Source organism: Saimiri boliviensis, chromosome 5 (genome assembly GCF_048565385.1).
Source record: "Saimiri boliviensis isolate mSaiBol1 chromosome 5, mSaiBol1.pri, whole genome shotgun sequence".
Taxonomy (NCBI): domain Eukaryota; kingdom Metazoa; phylum Chordata; class Mammalia; order Primates; family Cebidae; genus Saimiri; species Saimiri boliviensis.
The window spans coordinates 15,724,984-15,741,786 of NC_133453.1; the positions used below are offsets into that span (position 1 = coordinate 15,724,984).

At 38.3% G+C, this 16,803-nt stretch overlaps 1 protein-coding gene across 3 annotated transcripts in view; it reads right to left on the bottom strand.

Moving 5' to 3' along the window:
- Window positions 1-16,803, bottom strand: part of NYAP2 (neuronal tyrosine-phosphorylated phosphoinositide-3-kinase adaptor 2) — a 303,720-nt gene that overhangs the window by 87,997 nt on the left and 198,920 nt on the right. The window lies entirely within an intron of this gene.

The following is a 16,803-nucleotide window of genomic DNA, read 5'->3' on the forward strand; positions in this document are numbered from 1 at the left end:
TATTCACAACAGCCAAAAGGCAAAAGCAACCCAGTGTCCATCCATGAATGGGTCAACACGATGTGGTACAGGCACACAGTGGGGTAATACTCAGCCTTACAAAAAAAGGAACTTCTGGCACGTTCTAGTATAAGTGTTTATTGCTACTGGAAGGACATTATGCTAAGTGAAATAAGCCAGTCACAGCCAGTCACAGCCATGGCACGTTAATATCTATGTCACAAACCTTCACGTTCTACACATGCATCCCAGAACTTAAAGCACAATTAAAAATTTTTTTTTCCAAAAAATACTATGGTAGGCCAGGCGCAGTGGCTCACACCTATAATCTCAGTACTGTGGGAGACCAAGGTAGGCGGAGGTCAGCAGATAGAGACCATCCTGGCCAATATGGTGAAACCCTGTCTCTACTAAAAATATCAAAAAATTAGTTAGGTGTGGTGGCACATGCCTGTAATCCCAGCTACTCGGGAGGCTGAGGCAGCAGAATCACTTGAACCCAGGAGGTAGACGTTGCAGGGAACCAAAACTGTGCCACTGCATTTCAGCTTGGGACAGAGCGAGACCCCCTCTCAAAAAAAAAAAAAAACAAAAAACAAAAACCCAAAACAAACAAAACTCTGGTAAAGTTTACCATAACATAGAGTTAAATACATATAACATAAAATTTCCCATCTTAGCGGTTTTTACGTGTATAGCTGTGTAGTGAAAAGTACATTCACTTTGTTATGTAATCAATCTGCAAGTCTCTTTTTGTCTGGCAAAACTGAAACTCTGGGTACCTACTTAATAATAACTCCTCATTTCCTCCTCCACTTGGCCCCTAGCAACCACTCCTCTACTTTCTGTCTCTAAGAATTTGACTACATTAGGTGTCTCATGTAAGTGGCATCATACAGTATTCATCTTTTTATGAGAAGTCAATATATTTTAAAGGCAATACATTTCCACATAATAATTCGAGTAAGCCAATTTAACCAACACTTGTTTTTCAGTGCCCTGAGACAAATGGAATAAAACTGGTATCAGAAAATAACATTATAAACTATTCTCAAGCTGTTTATTCACCATTTCAAAGAAAATGTAACTCTAGTTTCCAAACATCACAGCCTCAAAGCCTAATGACCTATCTGCTTCAACCCACGTTCTCTTCCAGATTTTAAACAAACCAGGGAGTATCACTTAGGTCTCCAGCCTCAACTAAATAAAAGCCTGCAGCTTTGGAAAGGAAATTGTGTGTGTGTGTGTGTGTGTGTGTGTGTGTGTGTGTGTGTGTGTGTGTTTCTTCTCTGTTTTCAAGTACCAGAAGTTAGGCTTCAGTAAACTTTGGCAGGTATATTTAGAAAAACTTGAACAAAAGGATTGAAGAAATGGCACTACTCAGACCTGTGCCTATATTCCTTAATAGCTGCCTCCTAAGTAGAAAGCAGAGCTGAAAAATCTGTAAGAAAATCATAAACGTTTTTCATTTTGCATACACGTGCATGTGTGTGTGTGTGTGTACATGTGTGTGTGCATGTATTCAAGAACTGCTTCCTAACCAAAAGTGTTTTCTAATTCAGATAAATATGTAAATCTTCAAAATAGCTGTTGAAAAAGGACACATTGAAAGTGGACAATTAGGCTCTTGTAATATGCAGTGTGTAAATAAGATATATTGAAAACTCAAGGAAATCTATTCAGAGGAGAAGGACATATTTATCCATATCCATGTATCTCGATGTCTTTTTAAAGTCTGTTGAAAACAAAATTGATTTTAGTAACATAAACTCTCTGGAACAAAATCAATCTTACATACTGTGGTAAAGCTTTTTGTGGAATCTGAGTTATTTTAAGTGTTCACAGTCACAGCCCAGCACGCAGCTCACAGTGCCAACTCCATAGAATGCACCTATCCTCTATTCAGTGAATGAATGACTGAGTGAATGTTGACTATTGCTCTCAAATCTCATTCTCACATTGAAATCTGAACTTGAATTAAATTTTTGTTACAAAAATGCATGTATTTTTGTATTATATTTGTATTTCAGACTGCGTGTTTTGTATATCATTGTCTTAAATTTGTTACAGTGTTTAAGCTGAAGAAGGATACAAAAAAAAAAAAAAAAAAAAAAAAAAAAACCTAAGACCAGGAGCAATTCCTTTTTGAGCAAACGTTCCCTCCAGGATTCTAATCCATCACATCTCATGCAGCTAAACCTGAAGTTTCCCATTTCCTGCCTCTTTATGCTGTCTGTGGGTCTACTTCTGTCTCTCTGGCTTCTTCCCTGACTCTCTCCCTCTCCATCTGTGCCCTGGATCCTAGGCCACCTAGAAAGACTGGTTTCCTGGGTCTAATGTCTTTTCCCCCAGGTCTGACCCCACACATTAGTGAGTCAGGTCTGACCCCATGCATTAGCGAGTTTTACCAGAATCTCGTATTCGCTCTTCCTCATCGACATTGAATCACTCCATGACAAAAGACTACTCAGGATTATTATAAATCCTTACCACCTAAAGATTTCTTTTAAGCTCTAGAGACAAATAAAACAATATAGCATAAATGAGCCTTTTCATATGGCTGTCTGGGGGTGGACACAGCTTGCTAAAACTGACAGCACTATTCTCTCTCTGAACTTGCTCCTCTCCTAGCTAAAAAGTCAGCATCTTCAGAACCAGACAAAGTTCCATTTTGCATTTTGGCCATGCCATGTTTTTACTACTTAACCTTAGTCAAGGTTCCTGAACCCCAATATCCAAATCTGTAAACAAAGATAATAATAATTGCTGTTACTGTGTTCTTGTGAAGATTAAATGAGATAATGCATTTAAAGTTCCTTACATAGCAATGCTAATAATTATTTTAATTTTTCTCCTACTATTCTTTTCAGTGACTTAGATTACACTTCTCACAGGTTCACCAGGAAGACACTTGGCAATCATCCGAAACTATATCATCCCTCGCATGGACAGTGCCTACAACTTAGCAGACTTGGGATCTGGACAGAAACAGAAGCATGTAATACTTTTCTGCACTTTTCTCTAACCACTACCATGGCTTTATTCTTGCCTTCACTTTTCTTCTTTGTATTACGGCAAAAGCCCCTACCTGCTTGTCTGCCCGTCTCCTGTCCTGATCCATTTCCCTTTATTTTCCAATGAAATTACTTCCTGACTCCCCAAGGCCCTTAGAACCAAGGTCCAATGCTTTGGGTTAAGACACCAGGTCCTTTCTAAACTACTTTCTGGCAGCTCTCGGCATTTCTTTTACGTTACCTATTTTAACTATGGAGACGATGAGTTGTTTTCTTTATATTTGCTCTTTCTTCAGTGTGACACACCTCTCCTCCAAAGCAAAATGATGAGCTAATTAACCAAGTCTCCTTATTTGGAAATACTTAGCTTGAGTGTTATCATTCGGGGAGGTCTCCTAATTCCTTCACCTCGTTTCAGTAAAAGCGGTGAGTAAAGGATGAATATCAGGTGTGGGCTGCCCTAAAGAAAGTGACCTTAGAGCCCACATTTGGTAGTACTTTCACCTTGGCAATTAAAATAACACAAAGTGTAATGCTGCACCTGTCCTATTGACCATAAGCCCTGATATGCTGATCTGCACCTGGACAGGTGGACTACTAGGTGGCATGAGGACCTTGGGACAAAGTGACAAAAGTAAAAGATGTGTGGTGAGCCAAGGCTGCAGCTCCTTCGGATCAAGATGACATGTGGTTGCCTTGGATTTAATTCCAGCAGTGGTAAGCCCTTAGTAGGGTAGCTGTGTATACCGTAGCTGCTGGGTGTACCTATGAGGTCTAGAGGCAAACTACATTTCTGCAACCTAAGTTAAGATGAATTACATTAAAACTTTCTGTCATTGCCGGGCCACTCTATGGCTTCCATGGCACATGTCTTGTACTCTAATGTCACATGTCACTGGCATCCCTTATCACTCCCAGGTGTTGATTTATGTCATATCACCCCCACTGGATCACAAGCGTTAGCCTAAAGACTGCATCTTTCACATTTGTACTCAATATCTAATAGAGTCCTCAGTGAGAATTGAAGGGATGTGATGAATAACTGCCTGCATGCTTCACCCAGGATAATAGCTTATTAGTGTTTGCTTCCAGCTCTAGTCCCATCTCTGGCTCACAACCACCTCTCCAATGGTTCCCCACACATTGGCCCTGCATAGTGAGCTTAAACCAATAGCCCTCAATAACTGGAGAACAACAGTTAGTTGCTGTTGTCAAAATTGTCTGTTAAGCCATAAATGTTTCCACAATTACAACTTGTTATTAATAGGCCGTAAAAAAACAAGCAATTTGCCTGGAAAAAATGAGTTTTATTTGGAAGTATAAACAGTCACATCATTTACTTGGGGAAATGTAAGATTCCATTCTCCTTTCTTTCTTTCTTTCTTTTTTTTTTTTTTTTTTTGCAATATTTAAAAGAATTCAACTGTCATTCACTTAATTGCTTCTACGAACATGTAGATGATGCAGATGATTTAGACAAAAAGCTTTTATATGTGTGGTTTGTGGCTGCTGTGATTTTTTTTTTTTTTTTTTTTGACAGTTTCACTCTTGTTGCCCAGGCTGGAGTGCAATGATGGGATCTCGGCTCACTGCAACGCCCACCTCCTGGGTTCAAGTGATACTCCTGCCTAAGCCTTCCAAGTAGCTGGTAGTACAGTGCCCAAATCCACGCCTGGCTATTTTTTTTGTTTTCTATTTTTTTTTTTTTTGGTAGAGATGGGGTTTCACCATGTTGGCCAGGTTGGTCTTGAACTCCTGACTTCAAGATCCACCAGTCTTGTCCTCCCAAAGTGCTGGGATTACAGGCACGAGCCACTGCTGTGATTTTTGAAATGTCACAATCTCACATAGAGATCCCTTAGTTACAAAACATGGACTCTGATGTGCCTGGAAACAGAGAGGCCAAAGGCCTGTTGGTGATGAACACTGACCTTCCTTTATATCCTGTGGACATAGGAATGCTTTCAAGTCATTGCTGCATATTGGCAGAATCAACAGCATCAAAGATACTGCATGCTACCCCAACTGCTGAACAATGAAAATAATGAAAAGTGATCAAAGCAGATTAATGAAGCAGAAAATACAACACATTTAAAGCACTAAAGGAGGCACTGAACTAAGTTGCATTATCAGATGGGTATTAGATTCAGTCATCAAATTTTAGAACTGAAAGAGCCCTTGGAAATCACTACTTGCAACAGCTCACTCAAGGTAAGGTATGTGTGTTTGTCAGTACTGAGATGGCTGTCCTGCCTCTCAGAGGATAACTCCAGGGGAGACCAGTTCGTACCTCATGGGAAACCTTGGCTCAATTTTGAATATCTTTAATTTCTAGAAACCTCTTATGCAGAACTCAAGTCGACTTTCTTTCCAGGGCCACCATTTGTTAGTTGTTGGTACTCCTGATAAAATCTAGAACTCTCCCTCTACCAGTCACCCTGACCTGTATTCTAACTGAATATCACAGTGTGTTTTAGAATTGTGGTGTCTGGAGCTGACTAGAGCCAGCCAGACAGAGAAGTTTACCTATAAGCCCAGGTATGTGTTCCAGGCTTCTCATTGGACTTTGACTACTCCACCCTCCAAGTCTATAAGGAAAAGAGGGCAAAGGCTCTGTGCCCCCACACTAAAGAGCATGGAGGAGTAGGGGCATTTTTAAAATTTTTATTATTCTTTATCTCTTGTAAACTCTGTTATTTGGGGTCAGCTATGTCATTTCTTACATCTAAGGGATGCCTTCTCTTCAAATATATATAGAGAAAGGATAATAGCTCAGTCATCTGGTGATTCCAAGGTTTTAAATACAATTGGAAAGAAAGCCCAGGTTTGTGTTGAAGAAGGCACACAAGATAAAATGAGGGTTTACAAATAGATGGGGCACACTGAAGTCAAGTGGAATATGCAAAGAATCCTAATCACTTTACAGGTGTAAAAACAGCATGGAGCCTTCACACAACCTGTCCAAGGTTACACAAAGAGCAATTAGCAGAGACCTGATAAAGAAACATGTTTTTTCTTTATCAGAGTTTCTTTAACAGAGTTTACACAAAAGAGAAAGAATAATGAAATATGAAACATTGTCCCTGCTCTCCCATGCTCTTTTGTGGTAGAAACACAAGGGCCTTTGCCCTTTTTTCCTTAGAGACATAGAGGTTGGAGTAATAGAGGTGCACTGAGAAGCCCCCAGCACTTGCCAGGGCTTGTAGGTAAACTTCTCTGCCTGTCTGGTTCTGATCAGCTCCAGACACCACAGTTTTAAAACACACTGTGACATTCAATATTAGAATATGGGTCAGGGTGACCCGGAGACCGGGAGAGTGAGAGTTTTAGTTTTGTATCAGGAGAACCAACACCACGCAGTGTGCACCTCCCACTGAAACACAGGGGAACACGCACACTGACTTATACACAACTGTTCTCCATAAAATAGTTGCAAGTAATAACAAAGTTTCATAACATGAAATAATAAATACATATTTTTCTATTTATTTATTCAATTATACTTTAAGTTCTGGGGTACCTGTGCAGAACGTGCGGGTTTATTACATAGGTATACATGTGCCATGGTGGTTTGCTGCATCCATCAATCCATCATCTACATTAGGTATTTCTCCTAATGCTATCCCTCCCCTATCATATCCCCACCTTCCGACAGGTCCCTGTGTGTAATGTTACCCTCCGTGTTTCCACTCATAAGTGGGTGTTGAACAATTAGAATAAATAGAATTTTTAAGACCATGTCTGGCCTTTAAAAACTCTCCACAAACATCCAGCTAATGAAATCATTCAGTTTCTGTCAGGGTACATGAGGATTGTAGAGAGATTGCCACCAAATTATTTCTGAAAAAAAAAAAAAAACCCTCATTAATAGGAGATCTCAGGTGTTGGCATATTTCAGTAACACTTTCTTTGAGAAATTCTAGTATTGCAGGGCAGAGCAGTGCAATTTTCTCAGGGAACACAATCTGTCTTTTCGTTTGTTTGCACTGCAGAAGTCAAGAGACTAGCTGCATGCTGACCAAATCCCTTTGTCCTTCTCTCTGGGCATCCAGTGAAGCCATGTTTATGAGCATTCCTTTCATCTAGGGAGATCCATATAATTGAGGTCTGGCCATTACAATGTGGGTAGAAATGATGTATGCTACTTCCAGGTCAAGGCATCAAACTTCCTGTAAAATCCTCATCCTTTGCTTTCTTCTGCTGGCTGGAATTTCTTTGACATTTTAGAGGCTGTCAGACCTACTAAGTGAAAACTTCCCAGTAAGGGGGAAGAGTGGCCCATCTTTCACTGAAGTCACTAATTGGTTGTCACCTTGCCTGTGACAAAAATCATGGCTTGTGACATAACCCAGAAATGAGTCCCATTCCAGTACACTGCTGAGGTTTTGGAATTGTTTGCAAAAAGTCGGACTATTCTCTAGATATAATTCTTAATTCTAATTATAAATTCATGTAGTACTCAGCTTCTGCCCAACTCCTCATATAGATTTTAACAGATAATATTTCTCATAATGAATACAATATTTTTATTGGTATACTGACAGAAAAATTAAAAGACAGAGAAATTAGGTTGACAAATGCAGGTCAAAAATCTAAAATGTGATGCTTTTGTTGGCTCTAGTTGTAATAAAATGCCTTTATAAAACTAATACTCTTTACTGAGTATTGAATAGATATTTTAAATACTCTGACTTCAGAAAATAATGTGTTAAGTGCACAAGTAGATGAATCTTTAGAATAATCATTCACTTGAACAGCTTACATATTTTATATTTTATTTATATTAAAATATTTGAATGAGACTAGTGCCAACAAAATTTTTTTCAAATAGTTTTTCATTCAAAATTGTAGCAATGACCCAAATCTCTAAGGAATGGTTTAAAAAATAGATTATTTTTAAAAGTTTATAAAGAAAATATTAACCATTTTTAATATACATAATTTAGATATAAATCAGATACTTAGGAATAAATAAAAGTGAATTAAAGTATTTTCCCAGAAACACACAAACTGTAAAACATCCTGGCTTGGGGTTTATATGATCTATAGTCCATTCTCAGCTCAGTTCAATAAAGTCTTTGGGAATTTCAGGAAACAACTCTTACTGAGTCTTGTTTTTCTCAGATTCAATCATAGATATGAAACAAACTGTAAGAATTTTCCTAAGTGTAAAATTGTATACTTCTATGATACCAAAGTTTCAGAAAAAAGCCAAATAGTTCATGAGACTCCAACAATATCATTACTTATGTTTTAAAATACAACTTCACTTTACATTTCAGGGAGTGTCTACATTCTTCTTACAGTCTTCTATTAACCTATATGTAGTTTAATGTAATTCTCCCTCCTACTGCCTTCCCCCAATCAAATAACAGTGGTCTATATAATAAATGAAGAATGTGAGCTATTTAAAAATATTGATGAATTGTTTAGACTCATTGACAAACCCATGATCCAACGTTTTTCCCATCACCTGATTAGGAGACTTGAACAAAATAAGGGTCTGTGTTTAAAAAATACAGGTAATACCCTCAATGTTTTCCCCTGGCTGTTGCAAAAAAAAAAAAGAAAGAAAGAAAATAAAAAGAAAAAGAGAGAAAGATGTTAATGTTTTCTGGCTACTATTGCAAAGTCAGGAATATCGGTTCTAAATGATGTCTCATAACAATAGCAGCATCAACACTGTTATTAGATCTACCACGTATTAGTGGCTACTAGACTCCTTACAAACATTATCCCCTATCCCTAGTTTTTACTGTGATGGTTAATATTAGGTGTCAACTTGATTGGATTGAAGGATATCTGGATAGCTCATAAAATATTGTTTCTGGGTGTGTCTGCAAGGGTGTTGCCAGAGGAGATTAACATTTGAGTCAGACGACTGGGAGAAGAAGACCCACCCCCAATGTGGGTGGGCACCATCCAATCAGCTGACAGCCAGGGTAGAATACAGTGGGTGGAAGCAGCTGGGGTAAGCTGGCTTACTGAGTCTTCTGGCTTTCATCTTTCTCTAGTCTGGGTGCTTCCTGCCTCAGATGTGGGCTCCAGGTTCTTTGGCCTTTGGACTCTTGGACTTACACTAGTGGTTTTCTGGGGGCTTTTGAGCCTTTAGCCATAGACTAAAGTCTGCACTGCAGGCTTCCCTGCTTTTGAAGCTTTTGGACTTGGACTGAGACACTGCTGGCTTCTTTGTTCCTCAGCTTGCAGATAGCCTATCACGTGACTTAACCTTGTGATTGTGAGTCAATTCTCCCTAATAAATTCCTTTTCATATATACATATATCCTACTAGTTCTGTCCCTCTGGAGAACCCTGACTAACACACTTCCGAAGCCCTTCCAGGCTTCCTTGTGAAGCAAAACTTAGGGTCCTGTTGACTGGGAAAACTCACTGTTATGAAGTAAGTATTTGAGTCCCACCCCCTCCCCAACTTACATGTTGAAGCTCTAGACCCAGATGTGATGTTATTATGCACATTGGGTGTGATATCCAAAGGTGGGGCCTCTAGAAGGTAATTAGGTTTAGATGAGGTTGTGAGGGTGGGGCCTTTATAAGCAGGGATTCGTGCTTTTATAAGAAGAGGGAGAGACAACAGAGCTTCCTCTGTCTGCCATGTGAGGATACAGCAAGAAGGTGACATCTCCAGCCTTAGGAGAGAGTCCTCACTGGTACTTGAATCTCCTGGCCCCTTGACTTTGAACTTCCCAGCTTCTAGAACTGCAAGAAATATATGTCTGTTGTTTAAAGCACCCATTCAAAGCTATTTTGTTATGTTAGCCTGAGAAATCTAAAACACTCACCAAGGAAACTGAGGGTTTCAATGGTTGTGTAAGCTTCCCAATGCCAGTCACAGGAGGAACCAGGACATGAATGTAAGTCTCGCTGAACAAACAGCCTTTCCAGAGAGGCTTCACTTTGTTTTGTTTTCTTTTGTTTGGGTTATTTTAAAGAAGCTTGTTCATGTTATTAAAAACAACAGAATTTCCTTTTTAGAAAATTTGAAGATTATATAAACAGGAAGAGTGGTATAATGAGACATGGGAAATGGAAATCTAGATAGTACATCAGACACACAACTCATCTCCTGAGACACTTCAATAGATGGCCATAAAGAAGCCTGAAGTAGTTTTCAGATGGGACACATACTAGATCACTACTCCTGCACAGTACTGGGTTATTCAAACCATAATTACCAAGATGTATTTATTGGTAACAGTGAAATAAGCCAGAAAACAGAGAATGTGAATTTTCTAAGACTGGCTTTAGAAATGTACTCTGAAATATTTTATACTGATTTTTTTTACAAAAGACAAGTGAGGAAAAGTATATATATATTTTTTCTTATTATGTTTAACCAATAGTAAAAGGTATATGCCTTTACTGTATCTGTGTAGACATTTTCAATACTGGGTACTATGACCTGGAAGAATAGAACAGTAAACTAAAACACCACGACCTCTACCTGAATAGAACTCCTAATGTAAGGTAGGGAGAAAATAATGACGTGAACTCATATGAAATTAGAGCTCTGATTAGAACTACAAGAAGAGATGATAAATATAATGAAAAGAGATAACATGTTTTTTTTAGTAGGGAAGTCAAGAAATCTTGATTAAATAGTGATTCAAAAATGGCAAAGGGGATGGTGAGGGTGGATTAGATTAGTTTTGCAGGCAGAGGGGACTATTTGTGCAATGCCCATGGCCAGTTGGAAGAGGGGAAGATTTGTGTAGCTGGCGTGGAGAGAGAAAGGGATAAAAGGCACTTCCTGGGGGTGAAGAGAGAGAGCTGGTCAGATATACAGGGCCTCCTTCTGAAAAGAATTTCATTGCTCATTTAGAGAACAAAGAAAAGCAATTTAATGTTTATGTAGGAATATGCAAAACACACACACACACACACACACACACACACACACACGATGATTTGTAAAAGATTACTCTGGTTGCAGTATAGAGGAGAAATTTAGGCTCTAGTGTTGTAAGTTTTCCTTTGTCCTTGATATAATCTGAGAAGAGAAATGCCTGGAAACTAGGGGTTTTGATGGTTGATTCCCATCTTTCCATAACATAGTAATGTAGATCTCATTGCCTATGTTTGATTTCTGTCTACCACACATTTTCAAAATTTGCTTCCTTCCCTGTTCTCTTCCTTTCTGCATTCCAAATTCTACTATTCTAAACCCTCTAGAATGTTATGAAGACAGAATTTGGAATCCTCTTAAATTTCACATGTTCAATTCCCAGTCCCACAATGTGACTATTTGAACATAGGCCCTTTAACAAGGTAATGAAGGGTGAATATAGGAACAAGGGAGGGGCTCGAATCTTATAGGACTGATGTTCTCACAAGAAGAGAGACCCGAGGGCTGCATACACAGGGATAAAGGTGACGTGAACACCCAAGAAGAAGCTGGCCATCTGCAAGACAAAAAGAGAAGCCTCAAGAGAGACCAAATCTACCAACACTTTGATCTTAGACTCCAAGAACTGTGAGAAAATAAGTATCTGTTTACCCTACCCAGTCCATATTTTGCTGTAGCATCCTAAGCTGACCAATACAACTGTACATGAAATCTTAACCTAGTTCCACCACTTTCTAGACTTTATTTGGGTTAGGAAGAAATGTGAAGAAATGAATGGAGGACAATGAGTTTTTCCCAAGAACTATGAGGCAACCACATAATCTTCATTTTACTGATGAAGAAACCAATGCACAGTGAGGTTATCTGACTTACCTAGTAACACCTGCTTGGTAAACAACAAAGCTGAGGTGTGAGTCCCAATTTATCTGAATTTAAATACAGTATCGACTGCAGTTTACCACATTCTTTCTGGATTCCCATTTCTTCATTTTTAAAGTGTGGATATCATACCACATTAAAGCACTTTTAAGGACCTTTTCCAAATCTCAAATATTATGATGCTATTAACATTTTAATATCATTGAGTTTCACATCTTATATTTGGGGCAGATTTAAAGAAATAAAATATGACTCTTAGCTCTGGGTAACCAGTGTCCCTGCCTGGGATGCCTCACTTTGGAGATTCTCACTCTGATTCTCATCCTGTCACCTCTCAACATGGGACAAGGCATCCATGAAGTGAAGAACTTGTGCCCATCTAGAGCCTTCATCCCCTTTTCTAGACCTCTCTGTATGTAGTCTGGACCCATGAACTCCCTGCATTGCTGGTCCCATGCTGGCTTCCAGGCCTTGAGCTGGCTTCTTTCCTTGGGTTTGTCCTACCAAAAGCTGATGCTGAATGTGCTACGTGCATGTCTAGGCCTAAGAAATGGCCAGAGGAAAGCTGTTTGCAGGGATGGTGAACAAGAGATGTAGGACAAAAAGTAAGGGCCTCTATTTGTGCTCTTACAATAGGCCTCATCATTAGGCAGGCTCATGTAAGAAGAGTATGAGTGCTTTGGGAGGCCGAGAGGGGTGGATCACGAGGTCAAGAGATCAAGACCATCCTGGTCAACATGGTGAAACCCCATCTCTACTAAAAATATAAAACTTAGCTGAGCATGGTGGCGCACACCTGTAGTCCCAGCCACTTGGGAGGCTGAGGCAGGAGAAGGAGGTTGTGGTGAGCCAAGATCGCGCCATTGCACTCCAGCCTGGGTAACAAAAACAAAACTCTGTCTCAAAAAAAAAAAAAAAAAAGAAAAGAAAAAAAAGAAGAGTATGAGTGGTATCACTTGGGACTGGAGTTGACTACAGCTTACTCTCTTGATCCATCCTATCCTTGGTTTGTTCATTCAGATTGCAAATGCTATAATACCTGTAATTCTTCTGTAGACTTAAAGACTTAAAATTATATACCAGCTGTTCTCTGATTTTAGTAGGTTTCCAATCTACTAGGAGAGATGACAGATCTTACAGGCATGGGGAGTCAATTAAACTATTTGAGCAAGAATATGACAAAAAGTAAAGGCAGCGATCTGTAAGGTGGATTGGAACAGCCATAGTTTAGAAAGTGAAGTTTCAGGCCAGTGTCATTACAATGGCCCACTGACAGAAGGAATGAAAAGAGAGGACATGAAGAGAAGTGAGTGCAGGAATGAGGCTGGAAATATAGAGGGGGAGAACAGTCCAGGGTGACATTTGGACTAGGGAATGGAGCCACAACTATGCTAACATCCTTCCTTCCCTAGACACATTTATTCACATGCATGGCATTGTGGCGCAGGGCTAAGAACAAGGCAAAAGAGATGCAAATCACAGGTCCTCCTTTCCAGAAAGTCACTGTCTGGTAGAGAACAAAGACATGGACATGTAGACAATAAGCAAGTTAAAGCCCAGAAATGTCCATTCTGACAAAATAGCACCCCAAATACTTCTTAAATCATTTAAAAGATGGAGAGGAATAATGCTTCAGGCACCATACGTTCAGCCTGTTTCTTTTCAGAAAGAAAAGAAGGAAGAAAGAAAGGAAGGCTTTATATTATAAAGAATATATTTCTTTGTACTGTATTTCCTTCTATTTACTATTCTAAACTCTCTGGAATTTTATGAAAGCTAAATTTACATAGAAAAGAAGCAACAAATTGAATGTTTTAAGTGGCATGCAACAGAGTTTGTATTTATTTTCGAGGAGCAGGATATGATGATGCCATCAGTTTTAAAGGAAGATTGACCCAGGAGAGGTGTGTGAGAGATACCAGATGGAAGATGTGAGAATAATTATCCCAGGTCCGAGGCTTATCATCAGTGCTGCCATATCTCTGGACACGTGAAATCTACAGGCATCTAGATGTCACCACCTCAACATTAGAATGGCATCAACTTCTAAAAGATGCTTTTCAAAGTGTTGTACAGACCTAGTTTTAAAAATGCAGAAATATAAAACATTTAGTAGTGTATCTTTTTTAAACAACTAGTGTTTTCATCCAATGCAGAATTTGTGACGATATAACAAATGAAGATCATTTTATTGGGATTTCAAAATCTATCATCTGTTCAATGACAAGATAATCATTTCTTGTTAACCAACCTCATTGTCTGGTCTTAATCTGATGTCAAGATTTAGTGAGAGAAATACCAGACGAGGGTATATTGAGAATTCATTAAATAACTATTCTGAACCCAGAGTCAATTCTCTGCATATTAAAAATAGAACATAATTATAGAAAGTGTCCTTATTGTTCAACAACCCTTTTTACTTCAAAACAGTGCATAAAAATGCAAATGTCTCCCTATAATTTACCACATTAAATATGTATGCCCACAGTTCTCTGAGGCCCCTGTAACGACAATGACACGCTTTTAGTCCTTCTTTTCCATTTAGGACCTGACAGTACTACAGCTCCTCTTATTCCCTCTAAATTCAGTTCTTCACAGTTTTTTTGATAGAGAAAGAGCAGATGAAAATCTCTTAGAGAGAAAACAAGAATTCTACAATCTTGACCTAACAGGATTGTAGGATTGTAAAAATCTTTATAACCTGGGTCAGATACAAATTTTGACTTAGGGTGTTTGAAGATGTCTATATCTTTTGACAAATTCCAAAATCAGGTGCCGAAAGTTATAGAAAACTTGAGGCTAGAGTCAGTCTTAAATAGGACTCAATGCAGCAAATTAACATAAAGTTAACGACCTAGGAAAGAATACTCTTGAAGAAAGGAGGCCACAGGACTCAAACATATGTCATTTTAGATTGGTTCTCCTTTCTACTGCCCCCGTCATAATAATGCTGAATAAACTGGCATAGTACAAAGATCTCTGGATTTCACTGCTGGAAAATTTGACCCTGGTAATGGTTTTGCCACCATCTGTGTGACACTGGGTACATTTTCTTACTTTCTCTCCCTCTGTGTACTCATCTCTCAAATAAGCGATTTAAGCCATACCATCTCTGAAATGCCTCTGGATCTTAAATTCTATGGGAAAAAATACATGAAAATTCCAAGACATAAAATTATGATACATTGTTTTCTCAGTTTAAAGTGAAATGGGATTCTTGTGAGCCTTAATACATGACAAGAAATGGTGTTCAATGAAAAGTGTTCCCCTACTGAAGCCCAATATTCTTAAAACTAAAAAACTGTCCTGTTTCAAGGAGATTTTCTGACTAATTAATGATACCTTATGATAGAACAGAAGAAGGGTGGTTTTACATACAAAATAACCGTAGGTGCTGCCAGCAGTATGAACAATCTGACAGCCAAAATACAGAAAAATGATGCCAAGCCCTAGGAGAAGCAACAATGATATAAACAGAATAAAGAAACCATGGCTATAATTTGAGTGGCCCTTTTATGAGAAATTCAAGAGAATTTGGCTTTAAGAGAGGAATCTGAATCTCTGATTACTAAAACTATGGGGAAAAAGTAGACCAATTATCTATTGGATGTAAAGAATTCAAATTAACTCCTCATTCTATAGGAAAAGAAAATGTGAAACTCTATCAATGCCTCTACCATTTCTGTTTTATCTATTTTAAGTGACGATGTCAGAATAATCTTTGAACAACAGGATAGAAAGAGATGACTAAAAGTCAAGGCAATACTCTGTGAATAGATATTTTACAGGTTGGGAATACATAATGTAGAAGATTTTTATGTATCCTCAACAGTGGAGTTAATATGCAAAGGAAATTACTATTAGGCATTTGTGGAACAAAATCGAAGTTCCTGTTGCATGGGTTATTACCACATTTTAATAGAAATGGTCTAGATGTTGTTGGAGAAAATAAAATTGGTACTAATAATGAGGTGCATAAATTCATACCAGCAATTTGGAAACCAAGTGCAGAAAGTTCATGCCCCTGGACACTTTGATCTGGGGCGTCCCAGTCATAGCACTGCACAGCCACCACATTGTACACAATCATCTTTGGTGTTATGAGCCCCTGGGTACCAGTTCAAACTTAGTCCTGATTAACTCTGAGGCTTTGGGCAAATCACTTCTCCCTTCTGAGCCTCTATTTGCTCAACAGTAAATAAGGTATTTAGACTCAGTGATCTTCTACTAGGATTCTACTAAGTACTGGAATGAATTCTATATTAGATATTCCTGTTCTTGACTGCATATTAGAAATGGGAGTTTTCAAAAAATAATCATGCCTGGGCCACAATCAAAACCCAGATTAAGAGGCATTGTTTTATATTTAGGAAAGTTTTTAGCAACACTTAACATACTTTTGGTTATTAATTCTATAAACTGGCTAAGTCCTGTGATTCTATTGTTTTCCCTATTTTAAAATCAAAGCATTTTAATTGTCCTCTTTGCCCTAAGAGAAAGAAAAGATGAGTAGAAATAAATAACTAGGAGTAAATCTATTTTATATTTATTAGAATTCCTTAGTGGAAAACACGTTACAGGTATAAAAGAAAAATGTTTGACTACTCCGAGTTTGAACAAGATTGTTACCATTTATTTATTTATTTGCATTATGATTATTCCCCAACTTCATAAATAAGGAGAAGCTTGGCTGCCAAATCTAAGAACAAGCACAACCAACCAGTGAGTAGGTGGGTGAGAATTTGTTATTAAATTTTGATTTTTTTTTACTTAGCTACTTCAGCTAAGCTGCTCTATAAATGAAAAGAGAACCAGAATATTAAGAAAGATAATCAACTCTTTTGCATCAACTGACAAACAATCATTAGAAGGTTAAAAAGTCACCGAGCTAAGACAGCCAGAAGGCATCATATTTAACACTTCACAGTATTATCTGTCTTCTATGACTATAATTTAAAAAAAAAAAAGAATCAGAGTTCCCATTTTAAATTTTTGAAGGGAAGACAAGCTTTTCCACTCTCAGGTGGGAGTGTGTGGGTAGCTGAA